Source organism: Oncorhynchus keta, chromosome 19 (genome assembly GCF_023373465.1).
Source record: "Oncorhynchus keta strain PuntledgeMale-10-30-2019 chromosome 19, Oket_V2, whole genome shotgun sequence".
Lineage (NCBI taxonomy): Eukaryota > Metazoa > Chordata > Actinopteri > Salmoniformes > Salmonidae > Oncorhynchus > Oncorhynchus keta.
This window is the reverse complement of record NC_068439.1, coordinates 65517019-65537510: the sequence shown is the minus strand read 5'-3', so window position 1 is coordinate 65537510 and position 20492 is coordinate 65517019. Positions and strand designations below refer to the sequence as shown.

Sequence of the window (20492 nt, the reverse complement as noted above, 5' to 3'; positions counted from 1 at the left end):
GCTTTTACGGCAAACATAACGTTTTGCATTGTTGCCAAAAAGTTCAATTTGGTTTCATCTGACCAGAGCACCTTCTTCCACATGTTTGGTGTGTCTCCCAGGTGGCTTGTGGCAAACTTTAAACGCCACTTTGTATGGATATCTTTAAGAAATGGCTTTCTTCTTGCCACTCTTCCATAAAGGCCAGATTTGTGCAATATACGACTGATTGTTGTCCTATGGACAGAGTCTCCCACCTCAGCTGTGGATCTCTGCAGTTCATCCAGAGTGATCATGGGCCTCTTGGCTGCATCTCTGATCAGTCTTCTCCTTGTATGAGCTGAAAGTTTAGAGGGACGGCCAGGTCTTGGTAGATTTGCAGTGGTCTGATACTCCTTACCATTTCAATATTATCGCTTGCACAGTGCTTCTTGGGATGTTTAAAGCTTGGGAAATCTTTTTGTATCCAAATCCAGCTTTAAACTTCTTCACAACAGTATCTCGGGCCTGCCTGGTGTGTTCCTTGTTCTTCATGATGCTCTCTGCGCTTTTAACGGACTTCTGAGACTATCACAATGCAGGTGCGTTTATACGGAGACTTGATTACACACAGGTGGATTGTATTTATCATCAATTGTCATTTAGGTCAACATTGGATCATTCAGAGATCCTCACTGAACTTCTGGAGAGAGTTTGCTGCACTGAAAGTAAAGGGGCTGAATAATTTTGCACGCCCAATTTTTCTGTTTTTGATTTGTTAAAAAAGTTTGAAATATCCAATAAATGTCGTTCCACTTCATGATTGTGTCCCACTTGTATTTGGGGAGTTTCTCCCATTCTTCTCTGCAGATCCTTTCAGGCTATGTCAGGTTGGATGGGGAGTGTCTCCTGTGTTGTTGGCTGTGTGATTAGGTTAATTGTCTTGTTGGAAGGTGAACCTTCGCCCCAGTCTGAGGTCCTGAGTTCCCTGGAGCAGGTTTTCATCAAAGATCTCTCTGTACTTTGGTCCATTCATCTTTCCCTCGATCCTGACTAGTCTCACAGTCCCTGCAGCTGAAAAACATCCCCGCAGCATGAAGCTGCCACCACCATGATTCACCGTAGGAATGGTACCAGGTTTCCTTTTTTACATTTTTTATTTTACCTTTATTTAACCAGGCAAGTCAGTTAAGAACATATTCTTATTTTCAATGACGGCCTGGGAACAGTGGGTTAACTGCCTGTTCAGGGGCAGAACGACAGATCTGCAGAACGACAGATGCTTTAAAAAATAAATAAAATAAGGGATACACTCATCCGACAGCTTCGAGAAAATTTCCAAACTTCTTATTAAAAAGGTGTTAGATGACAGGGTGGGGGCACACAACTACCCAAACCTTGTCAGCTCGGGGTTTGAACTCGCAACCTTCCGGTTACTAGTCCAACGCTCTAACCACTAGGCTACGCTGCCACCCCAGGTTTCCTTAAGACGTGATGCTTGGCATTCAGGCCAAAGAGTTCAATCTTGGTCTCATCAGACCAGAGAATCTTGTTTCTCATGGTCTGAGTCCTTTAGGTGCCTTTTGGCAAACTCCAAGTGGGCTGTCATGTGCCTTTTACTGAGGAGTGGCTTCCATCTGGCCACTCTACCATAAATGCCTGATTGGTGGAGTGCTGCAGAGATGGTTGTCCTTCTGGAAGGTTCTCTCATCAAATTTATTTTCAAATGTATTTATTTATATAGCCCTTCGTACATCAGCTGATATCTCAAAGTGCTGTACAGAAACCCAGCCTAAAACCCCAAACAGCAAGCAATTCAGGTGTAGAAGCACGGTGGCTAGGAAAAACTCCCTAGAAAGGCCAAAACCTAGGAAGAAACCTAGAGAGGAACCAGGCTATGTGAGGTGGCCAGTCCTCTTCTGGCTGTGCCGGGTGGAGATTATAACAGAACATGGCCAAGATGTTCAAATGTTCATAAATGACCAGCATGGTCGAATAATAATAAGGCAGAACAGTTGAAACTGGAGCAGCAGCACAGTCAGGTGGACTGGGGACAGCAAGGAGTCATCATGTCAGGTAGTCCTGGGGCACGGACCTAGGGTTCAGGTCCTCCGAGAGAGAGAAAGAAAGAGAGAATTAGAGAGAGCATATGTGGTGTGGCCAGTCCTCTTCTGGCTGTGCCGGGTGGAGATTATAACAGAACATGGCCAAGATGTTCAAATGTTCATAAATGACCAGCATGGTCGAATAATAGTAAGGCAGAACAGTTGAAACTGGAGCAGCAGCATGGCCAGGTGGACTGGGGACAGCAAGGAGTCATCATGTCAGGTAGTCCTGGGGCATGGTCCTAGGGCTCAGGTCCTCCGAGAGAGAGAAAGAAAGAAGGAGATAATTAGATAACGCACACTTAGATTCACACAGGACACCGAATAGGACAGGAGAAGTACTCCAGATATAACAAACTGACCCTAGCCCCCGACACAAACTACTGCAGCATAAATACTGGAGGCTGAGACAGGAGGGGTCAGGAGACACTGTGGCCCCATCCGAGGACACCCCTGGACAGGGCCAAACAGGAAGGATATAACCCCACCCACTTTGCCAAAGCACAGCCCCCACACCACTAGAGGGATATCTTCAACCACCAACTTACCATCCTGAGACAAGGCTGAGTATAGCCCACAAAGACCTCCGCCACGGCACAACCCAAGGGGGGCGCCAACCGAGACAGGATGACCACAACAGTGAATCAACCCACTCAGGTGACGCACCCCCTCCAGGGACGGCATGAGAGAGCCCCAGTAAGCCAGTGACTCAGCCCCTGTAATAGGGTTAGAGGCAGAGAATCCCAGTGGAAAGAGGGGAACCGGCAAGGCAGAGACAGCAAGGGCGGTTCGTTGCTCCAGAGCCTTTCCGTTCACCTTCCCACTCCTGGGCCAGACTACACTCAATCATATGACCCACTGAAGAGATGAGTCTTCAGTAAAGACTTAAAGGTTGAGACCGAGTTTGCGTCTCTGACATGGGTAGGCAGACCGTTCCATAAAAATGGAGCTCTATAGGAGAAAGCCCTGCCTCCAGCTGTTTGCTTAGAAATTCTAGGGACAATTAGGAGGCCTGCGTCTTGTGACCGTAGCGTACGTGTAGGTATGTACGGCAGGACCAAATCAGAGAGATAGGTAGGAGCAAGCCCATGTAATGCTTTGTAGGTTAGCAGTAAAACCTTGAAATCAGCCCTTGCTTTGACAGGAAGCCAGTGTAGAGAGGCTAGCACTGGAGTAATATGATCAATTTTGGTTCAAGTCAGGATTCTAGCAGCCGTATTTAGCACTAACTGAAGTTTATTTAGTGCTTTATACGGGTAGCCGGAAAGTAGAGCATTGCAGTAGTTTAACCTAGAAGTGACAAAAGCATGGATTAATTTTTTCTGCATCATTTTTGGACAGAAAGTTTCTGATTTTTGCAATATTACGTAGATGGAAAAAGCTGTCCTTGATATGTTCTTCAAAAGAGAGATCAGGGTCCAGAGTAACGCCGAGGTCCTTCACAGTTTTATTTGAGACGACTGTACAACCATTAAGATTAATTGTCAGATTCAACAGAAGATCTCTTTGTTTCTTGGGACCTAGAAGAAGCATCTCTGTTTTGTCCGAGTTTAATAGTAGAAAGTTTGCAGCCATCCACTTCCTTATGTCTGAAACACATGCTTCTAGCGAGGGCAATTTTGGGGCTTCACCATGTTTCATTGAAATGTACAGCTGTGTGTCATCCGCATAGCAGTGAAAGTTAACATTATGTTTTCGAATAACATCCCCAATAGTGGAACTCTGGAGCGCTGTCAGAGTGGCCATCGGGTTCTTGGTCACCTCCCTGATCAAGGCCCTTCTCCCCCGATTGCTCAGTTTGCCCAGGCGGAGAGCTCAAGAAAGAGTCTGGGTGGTTCCAAACTTTTTCAATTTAAGAATGATGTAGGCCACTGAGTTCTTGTGGACCTTCAATACTGCAGAAATGTTTTGGTACACTTCCCCATATCTGTGCGCTGACACAATACTGTCTCGGAGCTCTACGGACAATTCCTTTGACCTCATGGCTTGGATTTTGCTCTGCCAACTGTGGGACCTTTTATATAGACATGTGTGCCTTTCCAAATCAGGCCCAACCAATTTAATTTACCACAGGTGGACTCCAATCAAGTTGTAAAAACATCTCAAGGATGATCAATGGAAACAGGATGCACCTGAGTTTAATTTCAAGTCTCATAGCAAAGGATCTGAATACTTACGTAAATACGTCATTTCCCTTTTTTCTTTGTAAAACTTTCCAAAAACCTGTTTTTGCTTAGTTATTATGGAGTTCTGTGTGCAGATTGCTGCAATTCCTTTATTATTATTATTATATATATATTTTTAATCCATTTTAGAATAAGGCTGTAACGTAACAAAATGTGGAAACCATGAAGGGGTCTGAATACTTTCCGAATGCACTGTACGTGTTTAAAGCGCGTACTGGACACTAGAGGTGTGACGTTTAAACCAATTTGGTATTGTGAACGTTTAGAAAAAATTCCTAACCACAATGCAGTTATCACAAAACTACCACTAACAGGTCCAGATCATAATAATCATAAATGCAAACATTTAAATTAAACAAATACCTAATGCAACAATGCTGTAACTAGGAGGAGATATGAATCTTTCAAATTATTTGTCAAGTATGTAAAGTGCACCGCACCCCGTCATCGGCTGCCATAGTTGGAAAAATGGCAAAGAATGAGGCAAGGAAGCGAAAGCAGTGAAGTCTTGTATGGCAATACTTCGAGAAGTTAAATGAGAAGGTGATGAAATTCAAACTTTGCGAGGTGGAATTGGGCTACAGTGGCAGTACAGATGTAATACTGAAAGGGACGCACCCTGAGACCCAACCCATTGCTGGCAGCAGTGTGATAAGGGACAGAGTGAGAAAATCCCATTGCTGATTACAGAAATGACTGCAGTTGATATGCAGCCATTGTCAATGGTAGAGGATGTCGTGACAGTTCTGATGGATCAATTTTACAATGAATGTTCTGCGGGGCGGCAGCGTAGCCTAGTGGTTAGAGCGTTGGACTAGTAACCGGAAGGTTGCGAGTTCAAACCCCTGAGCTGACAAGGTACAAATCTGTTGTTCTGCCCCTGAACAGGCAGTTAACCCACTGTTCCCAGGCCGTCATTGAAAATAAGAATATGTTCTTAACTGACTTGCCTGGTTAAATAAAGGTAAAATTAAAAGTACAAAGCGCAATGTCTCAAATGCCATATGTGGAGTTAACAACAGATTGTTGGACATCTGTGAACATGCTGTCATATATCACTGCAACGAGCCATCACATGAATGAGAAGTGGGACATGAAGTTCCATGTACTAACCACTGAGAACAAGGAGAGGCACACAACAGAGAACCTAAAACACTATTAATACTATCGTTGCCCAGTGGGTGGGGGACAGCATTAAGGTAGGTAGCCAGCCAGGATCATGTGGATTGAACTGCATTGCCCTACCGGTCATACACAGGACCATATCTGAATTGTCAATTCCCGTCATTTTATGTTATTCATATCCATCACTCTTGACAACTGTGTTTCTGAACATGCAGAAATAATTGTGCTTTCTGATACCTGGCCCAGACCGGTTTCAGGGACCTCGGCAACCAGATCCCTGGTTGCCCCCATTGATCAAGCCACTTGCTGTTGCCACAGCAATGCTTGGGGAGAAGGGCCCCGAGCCAAACAACCTTTTAACGAAAAAGGCTCATACAAATACATCTGCCTGTCCCTCTCAGGAATCCAGATGAACCGACACGTTTATTTGGAAGCACTGTGCTAGGATTATCCGTTATTAGCCTCTGGAGTGAAGTAACTCGCCACTCATCTGCAAAAACTTTAAGCAGGGGTAAGTGACAGCTGCAGGGACAGGAGATAAATACCTTCATCCAAACCTGGAGGAACTCTGCTTTGGGAGAGAAAACGCCACCAAAGGCACGTTTACCACCAATTGTTCACTCTCCTCCGCTGAATCCAAAGATGACTCATGTTAACAGATTCTCACTTTGAAAACCCTACAGAGCATATCAGGAATAGTGCATAATCTTTGCCAGCGAAACCAGCATGAGCCTAACTCGGCTGGTTAGTCTTTTGAACGGACTCTTACCACTGGCCATCTGACTCAAACAAGGAGCACTGGCTTCAAAATCTAATCAATTCAAAGTTTATTTGTCACGTGCGCCGAATACAACAGGTGTAGGAATAGGATTGGTCGTTGGTCGTTGACCTTACAGTGAAATGCTTACTTACAGGCTCTAATCAATAGTGCGGAAAAAAGGTATGTATGTATGTATGTATGTATGTATGTATGTATGTATGTATGTATGTATGTATGTATGTATGTATGTATGTGTATGTGTATGTATGTGTGTGTGTATGTGTGTGTGTGTGTGTGTGTGTGTGTGTGTGTGTGTGTGTGTGTGTGTGTGTGTGTGTGTGTGTGTGTGTGTGTGTGTGTGTGTGTGTGTGTGTGTGTGTGTGTGTGTGTGTGTGTGTGTGTGTGTGTGTGTGTGTGTAGGTAGGTATGTAGAGAAATAAAACAACAGTAAAAAGACATTTGAAAATAACAGTAGCAAGGCTATATACAGACACCGGTTAGTCAGGCTTATTGAGGTAGTATGTACATGAATGTATAATTAATGTGACTATGCACATAAGATAAACAGCGAGTAGCAGCAGCGTAAAAGAGGGTTTGTGGGGGCACACAATGCAAATAGTCCGGGTAACCATTTGGTTACCTGTTCAGGAGTCTTATGGCTTAAGGCTTGGGGTTAAAAACTGTTAAGAAGCCTTTTTGTCCTAGACTTGGCACTCCGGTACCGCTTGCCATTTGGTAGTAGAGAGAACAGTCTATGACTGTGGTGGCTGGGGTCTTTGACAATATTTAGGGCCTTCCTCTGACACCGCCTGGTGTAGAGGTCATGGATGGCAGGCAGCTTTGCACTACCCTCTGAAGTGCCTTGCGTGATGCAACCGGTCAGGATGCTCTCGATGTTGCAGCTGTAGAACCGTACAGAAGCTATTTTCTGCCGTAAGATACGGTTGCAGAAACATTATGTACAAAATAATTGACAAATATCGCGAAAACCCCACATAATAGCACAATTGGTTGGGCGCCCGTAAAACTGCTGCCATTTCTTCCGGCGCCATTTTCATCAGCACAAGCAGAGCAGAAAGTAGTTCACTTTTAGCAAACACAAAAACCGATACCAAGACCCAAAACTCACAACATCTAGGGGACAAGTACTATTCTCACCACTAACAGACACCTAAGTTGGAGCCGACTCTCGTAGCCTTCAAGTGCTTGAAAAGTTTGTAAATTGCATGACACGTTATTCCTTCAGGCTCGCTGAAGAGCAAAGAATTTGGAAATGGATGCAGGGCCCGGTATTATAGCCAGGAAGGTGGGGCTTCCGAGGGCGAGCTCAGTTGGGCGTCATTTCAGTTTGCTTCGGGTGAATAGGATTGGTCGTTGACTCCTCATAGTATGTTATACAGAGTGACAGACTGAAATGGCACTGTCCTTTGTCTGGAGAGGAGCAGCTGCACCACAGGGAGACCATGCCCTCTATTCCCCATTCACTTAACATTCACAGAGCTCACCTAATCATCTTATCAAAACATGTTACTTTATTACAATGTTCCCAGGTTAACTCATATTATTTATTAATGATATATATAGATTGAAATACAGCCATTTGGTCCTAATCTATGGATTTCACATGACTGGGAATACAGATATGCATCTGTAAAAAGTAGGGGCGTGGGTCAGAAAACCAATCAGTGTGACCACCATTTGCCTCATGCAGCATGACACTTCTCCTTCCCATAGAGTTGATCAGGCTGTTGATTGTGGAATGTTGTCCCACTCCTCTTCAATGGCTGTGCGTAGTTGCTGGATATTGGCAGAATTGGAACACGCTGTCGTACACGTTGATCCAGAGCATCCCAAACATGTGCAATGGCTGACATGTCTGGTGAGTATGCAGGCCATGGAAGAACTGGGACATTTTCAGATTCCAGGAATCGTGTACAGATCCTTGCGACATGGGGCTGTGTATTATCATGCTGAAACATGAGGTGATGGCCGCTGTTGGGCCTCAGGATTTGATTTCCACTGTATCTCTGTGCATTCAAATTGCCATTGATAAAATGCAATTGTGTTAATAGTCTGTACCTTATGCCTGCCAATAAACATAACCACACCGCCACCATGGGACACTGTTCACAACATTATCAGCAAACCGCTCACCCACACAACGCCATACACATGGTCTGCAGTTGTGAGGCCGGTTGGGCGTACTGCCAAATTCTCTAAAATGAGTCTGGAGGCGGCTTCTACATCTGCATTGCTTTGCTGTTTAAGGCTGGGTTTCTGTACAGCACTTTGTGACATCGGCTGATGTAAAAAGGGCTTTATAAATACATTTGATTGATTGATTATGGTAGATACATTAACATGCAATTCTCTGGTGGACATTCCTGCAGTCAGCATGCCAATTGCACACTCCCTCAAAGCTTGAGACACGTGGCATTGTGTTGTGTGACAAAACTGCACATTCCTAGAGTGCCCTTTTATCTCCGCCAGCACAAGGTGCACCTGTGTAATGAACACGCTGTTTAATCAGCTTCTTGATATGCCACACCTGTCAGGTGGATGGATTATCTTGGTAAAGGATAAATGCTCCCTAACAGGGATGTAAAACAATAAGCTTTTTTTTGTGCATATGGAACATTTTTGGGATCTTATGTTAGCTCATGAAACATGGGACCCACAGTTAACATGTTGTGTTCATATTTTTATTCAGTATAGATACAGAGATATCTATCTGATTCTCTGAGTCAATAATTCTCTATGGCTGCCCCTGTAGACATAAACCTAAGCTCAGTCAGGAACTAACTCTCTGTACCTGAAGAGGAGCAGGGAAGAAGCTGAGGGTGTGAGAGGCCCAGCTGTGAAGAGTGTGGTTCATAATGGTCTGCAGGATGCCCTTACACCAGTACCCTGGATGGAGTCAGAGCCTGTGAAGAAATCTGGAACAGGGAAAGCAGAAGAAGGAAAATGAGTCTTGGGTTATGGCAGGGGTACTTAATGCGCGGCCCTCTGGGCCGCCCCTACTTTGCGGCTTATGATGATTTTCCTATTTTCCATTCATAATACATAACAATGATACAATTTCCCTCCAGAGTGGTGCAGTGGTCTAAGGCACTGCATCGCAGTGCTAGCTGTGCCACTAGAGATTCTTGGTTTGAGTCCAGGCTCTGTCGCAGCTGGCCGCGACCGGGTGGCCCATGGGGCGGCGCACAATTGGCCCAGCATCGTCCGGGTTAGGGGAGGTTTGGCCTGCAGGGATATCCTTGTCTCATTGCGCACTAGCGACTCCTGTGGCGGGCCGGGCGCAGTGCATGCTGACACAGTAGCCAGGTGTACTGTGTTTCCTCCGACACATTGGTGTGGCTGGCTTCTGGGTTGGATGGGCATTGTGTCAAGAAACAGTGTGGCTTGGTTGGGTTGTGTTTCGGAGGACGCATGGCTCTCAACCTTTGCCTCTCCCGAGTCCGTACAGGAGTTGCAGCGACGAGACAAGACTGTAACTACTACCAATTGGATACAATGAAATTGGGGAGAATTTATTTTTAAATAAAAAATAAATGATACCATTTAATTTCAATGTGTTTAATACAGGCCTGAATCACTTCATTGAATTGTTCCCTGGGCGGCAGATAGATGGCAGTATAGCGTAGCTGTTGAATAGGAAGGCCGAAATAGAAGGTTTGCCGAAATAGAACCCAACCACTCACATACAGCGACCGACACATATCAATATGCTACTAGCTCATTTTGCAATCTGGTCGACATGGATCGATTTATTGTAAAAAAAATAAATGTAAATCTATTGACAATAAAAATGAGGGGGATGAGCTGGAGAACAACGTGACAGCTATGAACGAACAATCACCAGATAACCAGGAAGATGGAGGCGGGGGAATGCAGCTAGCTAACGTGGCTCCAGTGGCTAAGAGAAGGATACAGTCGATTCAAGAAGAACACAAAGTTCCAAGAGAAATGGAAAGACAAGTATTTTTGTTGTACTGCATGATGGGACTAGCTCACTTTGTCTTATTATACAAGGCAGTCAATTGTTTTAAACAAGTAAATTTAGAGCAACATTTCTAGCCACACCATGCCTACTTTGACAAAACATATCTGCCACGAAGCAATCTCAGAAACAACAAAATAGCGCAACTCAAAGGACAGCTCAAAAAAACAACAACAAACGAGGGACTGATCTTTTGCACCGTTGCAGAGAAAACGACAAGAGATATGAGATTGCTTGGATACTCGCGAGAAACAAGAAGGCCTTCACAGACGTGGAGATTGTAAAATAATGTTTTTGGCCTCAGCCAAAATATTGTATGCTGATTTCACAAACAAGAAAGATATTTTAAAGCAAATTAAGGGACTGCAACGATCATAACAAGATGCATAGAAGACATCGGTAAGCAACTGATTACTTACATATCCGTGGCGCCATGTTTTAGTATTGCGCTTGACGAAAGCACTGATGTAAGTGACATTGCCCAAATTTGTTTGGTTCCGCTTTCCTCAAAACGAGTCATTCATAGAGGGACTTTTATGTTTACTGCCCCTTTAGGGACAAACACGAGGAGAGGATATTCTGAAAACCCTTGTTACATTTTCTGCTGATAATAATATTGACTGGTCAAATATGGCATCTGTGTGCATTGACTGCGCCCCAAACAAGTACAACTCCAAATCCGTAAACACGGGTACCCTCATAGATGTCATCCTAACTAACTCACCCTCCAAATACACCTCTGCTGTTTTCAATCAAGATCTCAGCGATCACTGCCTCATTGCCTGCATCCGTAATGGGTCAGCGGTCAAACGGCCTCCACTCACCCCTGTCAAACGCTCCTTAAAACACTTCTGTGAGCAGGCCTTTCTAATTGACCTGGCCGGGGTATCCTGGAATGACATTGACCTCATGCTATTCTTTAAAAGTGCCTTCCTCACCATCTTAAATAAGCATGCCCCGTTCACAAAATGTAGAACTAGGAATAGATATAGTCCTTGGTTCACTCCAGACCTGTCTGCCCTTGACCAGCACAAAAACATCCTGTGGCGTTCTGCATTAGCATCGAATAGCCCCTGTGATATGCAACGTTTCAGGGAAGTTAGAAACAAATATACACAGGCAGTTAGGAAAGCTAAGGCCAGCTTTTTCAAACAGAAATTTGCATCCTGTAGAACTAACTCAAAAAGTTCTGAGACACTGTAAAGTCCATGGAGAATAAGAGCACCTCTTCCCAGCTGCCCACTGCTCTAAGGCTAGGAAACACTGTTACCACCGATAAATCCACTATAATTGAGAATTGCAATAAGCATTTTTCTACGGCTGGCCATGCTTTCCACCTGGCTACCCCTATCCCGGTCAACTGCCCTGTACCCTCCACAGCAACCCGCCAAAGCCCCCACCATTTCTCCTTTACCCAAATCCAGATAGCTGATGTTCTGAAAGAACTGCAAAATCTGGACCCCTAAAAATCAGCTGGGCTAGACAATCTGGACCCTCTATTTCTAAAATGATCTGCCGAAATTGTTGCAACTCCTATTACTAGCCTGTTCAACCTCTTTTCGTATCGTCTGAGATTCCCAAAGATTGGAAAGCTGCCGCGGTCATCCCCCTTCAAAGGGGTGACACTCTAGACCCAAACTGCTACAGACCTATATCTATCCTAACCTGTCTTTCTAAGGTCCTCGAATGCCAAGTTAACAAACAGATTACCGACCATTCCGAATCCCACCGTACCTTCTCCGCTATGCAATCTGGTTTCAGAGCTGGTCATGGGTGCACCTCAGCCACGCTCAAGGTCCCAAACGATATCTTAACCGCCATCGATAAGAGACATTACTGTGCAGCCGTATTCATCGACCTGGCCTAGGCTTTCGACTCTGTCAATCACCACATCATTATTGGCAGACTCGACAGCCTTGGCTTCTCAAATGATTGCCTCGCCTGGTTTACCAACTACTTCTCTGATAGAGTTCAGTGTGTCAAATTGGAGGGCCTGTTGTCCGGACCTCTGGCAGTCTATGGGGGTGCCACAGGGTTCAATCCTCGGGCCGACTCTCTTCTCTGTATACATCAATGATGTCGCTCTTGCTGCTGGTGATTCTTTGGTACACATCTACGCAGACAACACCATTCTGTATACTTCTGGCCCCTCTTTGGACACTGTGTTAACTAACCTCCAGATGAGCTTCAATGCCATACAACTCTCCTTCAATGCCTCCAACTGCTCTTAAACGCAGGGAAAACTAAATGCATGCTATTCAACCGATCACTGCCCGCACCTGCTCGCCTGTCTAGGATCACTACTCTGGACAGCTCTGACTTAGAATACGTGGACAACTACAAATACCTAGGTGTCTGGTTAGACTGTAAACTCTCCTTCCAGACTCACATTAAGCATCTCCAATCCAAAATTAAATCTAGAATTGGCTTCCTTATGGCAACAAAACATTTAACATTTTTTAATTTACCAGGCAAGTCAGTTAAGAACACATTCTTATTTTCAATGACGGCCTAGGAACAGTGGGTTAACTGCCTGTTCAGGGAAGAGCGACAGATTTGTTCCTTGTCAGCTCAGGGGTTTGAACTCGCAACCTTCCGGTTACTAGTCCAACGCTCTAACCACTAGGCTACCCTGCATCCTTCACTCATGCTGCCAAACATACCCTCGTAAAACTGACCATCCTACCGATCCTCGACTTCGGTGATGTCATCTATAAAATAGCCTCCAACACTCTACTCAACAAACTGGATGCAGTCTTTCACAGTGCCATTCGTTTTGTCACCAATGCCCCATACACTTACCCACCATTGCGACCTGTACGCTCTCGTTGGTTGACCCTCGCTTCATACGCGTCGCCAAACCCACTGGCTACAGGTTATATACAAGTCTCTGCTAGGTAAAGCCCTGCCTTATCTCAGCTCACTGGTCACCATAGCAGCACCCACTCGTAGCACACACTCCAGCAGGTATATCTCACTGGTCACCCAATCCAGTTCTCTGCTGCCAATGTCTGGAATGAACTGCAAAAATCTCTGAAGCTGGAGACTCATATCTCCCTCACTAGCTTTAGCAGCACCAGCTGTCAGAGCAGCTCACAGATCACTGCACCTGTACATAGCCCATCTATCTACCTACCTCATCCCCCATACAGTATTTATTTATTTATTTATCTAGCTCCTTTCGACCCCAGTATCTCTACTTGCACATTCATCTTCTGCACATCTACCATTCCAGTTTTTAATTGCTATATTGTAATTACTTCGCCACCATGGCCTATTTATTGCCTTAACTCCCTTATCTTACCTCATTTGCACTCACTGTATATAGATAGACTTTTTGTTTTCTTTTGTTCTACTGTATTATTGACTATGTTTTGTTTATTACATGTGTAACTGTGTTGTTGTATGTGTTGAATTGCTATGCTTTATCTTAGCCAGGTCGAAGTTGCAAATGAGAACTTGTTCTCAACTAGCCTCCCTGGTTAAATAAAGATGAAATTAAAATGAATAAAATAAAAACGTGAGGAAAGGAGAAGGGACTCAACAATGAACATTGTGAAACAAAAACAGAGAAACAGACTGACCAATGCACACCTGGATTGCCTCACAAGGACAGCAACAACAGACTATACATTTAGAATGAATTACGTCAAGGAGCAGAAGGGACATTTTCGCCCATCCAACTACTGAGGTAACCCTTAATATGGGTCTTATACATTTGATGTAGCCTATTTGATGTGTGTATGTATACTGTACATACAGTGTCTTCGGAAACGTTTTCCATATTTTGTTACGTTACAGCCTTACTCTAAAATTGATTAAATATTAAACAAATCCTCAATCTACACACAGTACCCCATAATTACAAAGCGAAAACAGGTTTTTCAAATTTCTTGCAAATGTATACTTTTTCTATACAGATACCTTCTTTACATAAGTATTCAGATCCTTTACTATGAGACTCGAAATTGCACTCAGGTGCATCCTGTTTCCATGGATCATCCTTGATGTTTCTACAATTTGATTGGAGTCCACCTTTGGTTAATTCAATTGATTGAACATGATTTGGAAAGGCACACACCTGCCTATATAAGGTCCCACAGTTGACAGTGCATGTCAGAACAAAAACTAAGCCATGAGATCAAAGGAATTGTCCGTAGAGCTCTGAGACAGGATTGTGTCGAGGCACAGATCTGGGGAAGGGTAGCAAAAACTTTCTGTAGCATTGACAATCCCCAAGAACACAGTGGCTTACATCATTCTTAAATGGAAAAAGTTTCGAACCACAAAGACTCTTCCTACAGCTGTCCCCCAGGCCAAACTGAGCAACCAAGGAAGAAGGGCCTTGGTCAGGGAGGTGACCAAGAACCCGATGGTCACTCTGACAGAGCTGTAGAGTTCCTCAGTAGAGATGGGAGAACCTTCCAGAAGGACAACCATCTCTGCGGCACTCCACCAATCAGGCCTTTATGGTAGAGTGGTCAGACAGAAGCCACTCCTCAGTAAAGGCACATGGCAGCCAGCTTGGAGTTTGCCAATACGCACCCAAAGGACTGTCAGACTATGAGAAGCAAGATTCTCTGGTCTGATGAAACCAAGATTGAACTCTTTGGCCTGAATGCCAAGCGTCACGTCTGTTCGAATCCTGGCACCATCCCTATGGTGAAGCATCACCATGCAGCACTGTGCTGTGGGGATGTTTTTCAGAGGCAGGGACTGTGAAACTAATCAGGATTGAGGCAAAGATGAACGTAGAAAAGTACAGAGAGATCTTTGATGAACCTGCTCCAGTGTACTCAGGACCTCAGACTTGGGCGAAGGTTCACCTTCCAAAAGGACAATGACCCTAAGCACACAGCCAAGACAACACTTGCGTGTCTTCGGAGCAAGTCTCTGAATGTCCTTGAGTGGCCCAGCCAGAGCCCGGACTTGAACCCTATCTAACATCTCTGGAGAGACCTGAAAATAGCTGTGCAGCAACGCTCCCTATCCAACCTGACAGAGCTTGAGAGGATCTGTAGAGAAGAATGGGAGAAACTCCCCAAATATAGGTGTGCCAAGCTTATTGTCCCCAGTCCACCTGGCCATGCTGCTGCTCCAGTTTCAACTGTTCTGCCTTACTATTATTTGACCATGCTGGTCATTTATGAACATTTGAACATCTTGGCCATGTTCTGTTATAATCTCCACCCGGCACAGCCAGAAGAGGACTGGCCACCCCACATAGCCTGGTTCCTCTCTAGGTTTCTTCCTAGGTTTTGGCCTTTCTAGGGAGTTTTCCTAGCCACCGTGCTTCTACACCTGCATTGCTTGCTGTTTGGGGTTTTAGGCTGGGTTTCTGTACAGCACTTTGAGATATCAGCTGATGTACGAAGGGCTATATAAATCCATTTGATTTGATTTGATTTGTAGCATCATACCCAAGAAGACTCGATGCTGTAATCGCTTGCAAAGGTGCTTCAACAAAGTACTGAGTAAAGGGTCTGAATACTTATATAAATGTGATTTCAGTTTTTAAAACCTGTTTTTGCTTGTAATTATGGGTTTTGTGTGTGGATTGAGGAGGAAAAACAATAAGCCTGTAACATAACAAAATGTAGAAAAAGTCAAGGGGTCTGAATACTTTCCAAATGCAGTGCTGTGAGAAAGTATTTGCCCCTTACTGATTTTCTTTATCAGATATTAAAGCAAAACCTAATATTAGATAAAGGGAACCTGAGATAACAAATAACAAAATAAATGTATACTTAAATTAATTATAAAATAAAAGTTATGCAACACCCAATTCCCCTGTGTGAAAAAGTAATTGCCCCTTACACTCAATAACTAGTTGTGCCACATTCAGCTGCAATGACAGCAACCAAATGTTTCCTGTTGTTGTTGATCAGTCTCTCACATCACTGTGGAGGAATTTTGGCCCACCTTTGCATGCAGAACTTCTTAAACTCAGTGACATTTGTGGGTTTTCAAGCATGAACTGGAGGTCTGGACTTTGACTAGGCCATTCTAAAACTTGAAATGTGTTGCTTTTTAACCATTTTCATGTAGACTTGATTGTGTGTTTTGGATCATTGTCTTGCTGCATGACCCAGCAGCACTTCAGCTTCAGCTCACAGACGGATGGCCTGACATTCTCCTGTAGAATTCTCTGATACAGAGCAGAATTCACAGTTCCTTCTATTAAGACAAGTCTTCCAGGTCCCGAGGCAGCAAAGCATCCCCAAACCAACACATTACCACCACCATGCTTGACCATTGGTATGAGGTTCTTACTGTGGAATGCAGTGTTTGGTTTTCACCAGACATAATCGGACCAATCTCATCTAAAAAGTTGACGCAAGTTTGCCAAAAAGCACCTGGAAGACTTTTGGACTGTGGACATATTTAAAAGAGATCTTAAAACATATTTTTACCTTTGCTTTTCCCTAGGATGGTTTTTAGTTATTCAGTTTGTCATTCTTTTGTTTTGTATCTTAGGTTTGTGGTGTGGTAAATATTTCAACTTTTATTTTCATTGTTTTGTTATTTTTTTCAGTAAAGCAAAGTGCATTGCATTCCATGTCTGAAATGTGCTGTATAAATGAAGCTTAAACATAGCAGACCCAAATGTCCGCGCTAGATCTGACGTGACTTATTTTTCTACAGTGAAAGGCATACTTGTTCTACATAATGTTTTATTTGAACGTTCCACAACGTTGTACCCTGCTGAACACAGCCCAGGACTTACTGATGAATGCCTTGATGCCCAGGGACTCTATCTCCATGTAGACCAGCAGAGGGCTGCAGTTCTCCACCAGGACTGGGGCCAGGGCAATGCTGGACTTGGTGTGGGCAAACTTGATCACTTGTGTGGCGATGCTGTTGATGAGGCTGGAGTGAAATTAGACGGGACATTTAGTCCGATTTTTAAAAATTCTTGAGTATTTGCTTACCTTTTTTTAAAAGGCTTCGATCACTAAATTGTCAGAATACTGCATATGCAAGTGTTGTTTTTTTGCAGAAAACAGCTAAATGTTCAAGGCATTATTGGCTTAGAAATTGCAGATGGCTTTTAATTGTAAAATCACTAAGCACTGAATCCTCTGCAAAGCCACCAGAGTGTATTTTTCATGACTTATTAAAGAAGAGCCCACTCATCTCTGTAAAAATAGCTTTTAGGTTGAAATGGATATATGTTGTTTAAACTCATCACCACCACCACCACCTTCTATCCTCAGTTCTAAATGGCAACTAACAGCAGGGAAAATACAACCGTGATCAACAAGAGAGGGAGGAAGACGTCACGCTTCAACATGCTCATCTGTTTTTTGTGATGTAGCACAGAGAAATGTCATTTCTTACACACTGGGCTACACTGAACTGATTTAGGTGAAATGACGACAACGTTTACATGTTATGTTTAGATATAAACTCATTATTTAAACCTCATTCCGTTTTAAACAGGATTAATGTGAATAAATTGACATGGCATGTCATTAAAAAAAACATGACAAGGATCCAAATGACTATTTTTAAGGAGATTATTTTTACCACAGCATTTCAAGCAGAGTATTTTTTTACTTAATTTAAAACATCATAGGACACCTCCTCAAGTCTTCCTGTAAGCCTCTCGTAGGCTGAGGATATTCCATTTTTACTTCAATAATCCCTATTAAGAGCTCTAACTACACTGACCACAAATAAATGCAACATGCAACAATTTTACTGAGTTACAGTTCATGTAAGGAAATCAGTGAATTGAAATAAATGCATTAGGCCCTAATCTATGAATTTCACATGACTGGGAATACAGATATTCATCTCAAAAGGAGAAATGCTCACTAACGGGGATGTAAACAAATTTCTGCACAAAATTTGAGGGGAACACGCTTTTTGTTCGTATGGAACATTTCTGGGATATTTTATTTCAGCTCAAAAAACATGGGACCAACACTTTACATGTTGCGTTTATATTTTTGTAAATTAAGTAAGATGTTACAACGCCGAACTGCAGTCAGGTCAATACCCTGGTGAGGACAATGGTCACGCAGATGAGCTTCCCTGAGACGGTTTCTGACCGTTTATGCAGAAATGATTTGGTTGTGCAAACCCACAGCTTACTCAGCTGTCCGGGTGGCTGGTCTCAGACAATCACGCAGGTGAAGAAGTCCAATGTGGAGGTCCTGGACCGGCCTGGTTACACATGGTCTGCAGTTGAACCTACTGTCAAATTCTCTAAAACGACGTCGGAGGCGGCTTATGGAAACAGCTCTAGTGGACATTCCTGCAGTCAGCATGCCAATTGCACACTCCCTCAAAACTTGAGACATTTGTGGCATTCTGTTGTGTGACAAAACTGCACATTTTAGTGCCCTTTTATTGTCCCCAGCACAAGGCGCACCTGTGTAATGATCATGCTGTTTAATCAGGTTCTTGATATGCCACACCTGTCAGGTGGATGGGTTATCTTGGCAAAGGAGAAAATCTCACTTACAAGGATGTAAACAAATTTGTGCATAACATTTTTGAGAAATATGCTTTTTGTGCATATGGAATATCTGTGGGATCTTCTATTTCAGCTAATGAAACATGGGACCAACATTTTACATGTTGCGTTTATTTTTGTTCAGTGTAAATGAATCATTACTGTTTATGTTGCTGTATTATCCTGTGAGCAGAACAGTAGTAGTGGTTGTAGGGACAATATGTCACGCCCTGGCCTTAGTATTCTGTGTTTTCTTTATTATTTTGGTTAGGCCAGGGTGTGACATGGGTGATTTATGTGTCTTGTCTTGTCTAGGGGTTTATTAGATTTATGGGGTTGTGTTTAGTAGAGTTGTCTAGGAAAGTCTATGGTTGCCTGGAGTGGTTCTCAATCAGAGGCAGGTGTTTATCATTGTCTCTAATTGGGAACCATATTTAGGCAGCCATATTCTTTGGGTATTTTGTGGGTTGTTGTCTCCTGTGTCAGTACCACATGGGACTGTTTTGGGTTTTCATGGTTCTTGTTTTTGTAGTTTATTCATGTATAGTTTTTCTTATTAAAAAACACCATGAATTATAACCACGCTGCGTTTTGGTCCTCCTCTCCTTTGACGGAAGAATCCCGTTACACAATAGAGATATTTGGTATCTGTATCTATCTGTATGGTAAGTATAGCTCACCTCATCCTGGTGTGGACAGTGAGAGAGTCCAGGGGATTCATGGGTAGTGGTGTGATGGAGCCTGATGCGGTACAGTTGGTGCCAGGTAAGGTTATAGTCTCCACCAGCATGTCCATGGGCAGAGTGAAGCACTCTGAGTTAGTGGAGTAGGCATTACACAGCAAGGCGATTGTTTTTATTTTTATAATCCGTCACCCCCAGGGACTTGTTCCTCAGACTCTGCTGGAGAAACCTAAACACACAAGGACAGGTAGAATTCAATATGAGGCAAGTCTTTTAAATGCAATTGAATCACAGATTTGAGATGTTGCTTTTATCTCAAACTCAAGGGATCAAAAATCATTCATCTGTGAGTTACACTACATGTTGCTGACCACTGTAATACTTTTAGACTGACTGCCTGAAGCCTCCTGCATGCTTCGGGTTCAGCTGGCGCCTACCGAACGAGTGTGCTCGCATACTCCCTTTAAAAAACTTTAGCTTGAAAAACAATAACAAAATGTGGCACGCCATAGCCAGCATACTTCCTGAAAATAGTCATAATTAATCAAGAAATCTCATTAATTGACGTTTTGTCGATCTTAATCGCACAATTTTACATTAAGATTTTTGTTGCAGTATTTCTCAAGTTAATTGTGCATGAAAACGTCTCTCGCTGAATGACAACAAAGACTTAATTGAAGAATCCATTCTGTTGACCAATCACCAGCGAAGGTGCGTAGACTTCGGCCACAGACTACCGACTTCGGGTTGTCTTGAGAATTTTTTTGGTGTGCACTAACAGCCGGAAATACCCTTGCCGAAGACAAATGTCCTCATAATGTATGCATGAACTGTTCCGAACTGTTTCAGATGGGAAGCGTGTGGACACCTTACATGTAAGTGTATCCATCTGAGTAGACAGCATGACTGATAAGAGCTGGTATTAAGGGCCTATTGTTCTATAAGGTGGAGGAGACGGTCTCTTACTCATGGTGCAGCTTGAGGGAGTGGGAAATGCGGATCTGGCGTGGGTTGACTGGGGCTTGCTGATGTCCGGCACCGGGATGCACTGTCTAAATACACACATCACAATATCTTTAGCAATACCAATAAATCCTTAAATAAATCGTCTTCAATAAATCCTAAATTCATAACAATGTCTTGTAAACAAAGTAGACACCAAGTAAATAGCTTTAGAACCGGACTAATATAATGCATTATTATCTCAT

The 20492-nt window shown here is 43.5% G+C and overlaps 1 pseudogene; it reads right to left on the bottom strand.

Annotated features, from left to right (window-relative positions):
* The window catches only part of LOC118397874 (mediator of RNA polymerase II transcription subunit 23-like), a 42480-nt pseudogene that overhangs the window by 21001 nt on the left and 987 nt on the right, over positions 1-20492 (bottom strand).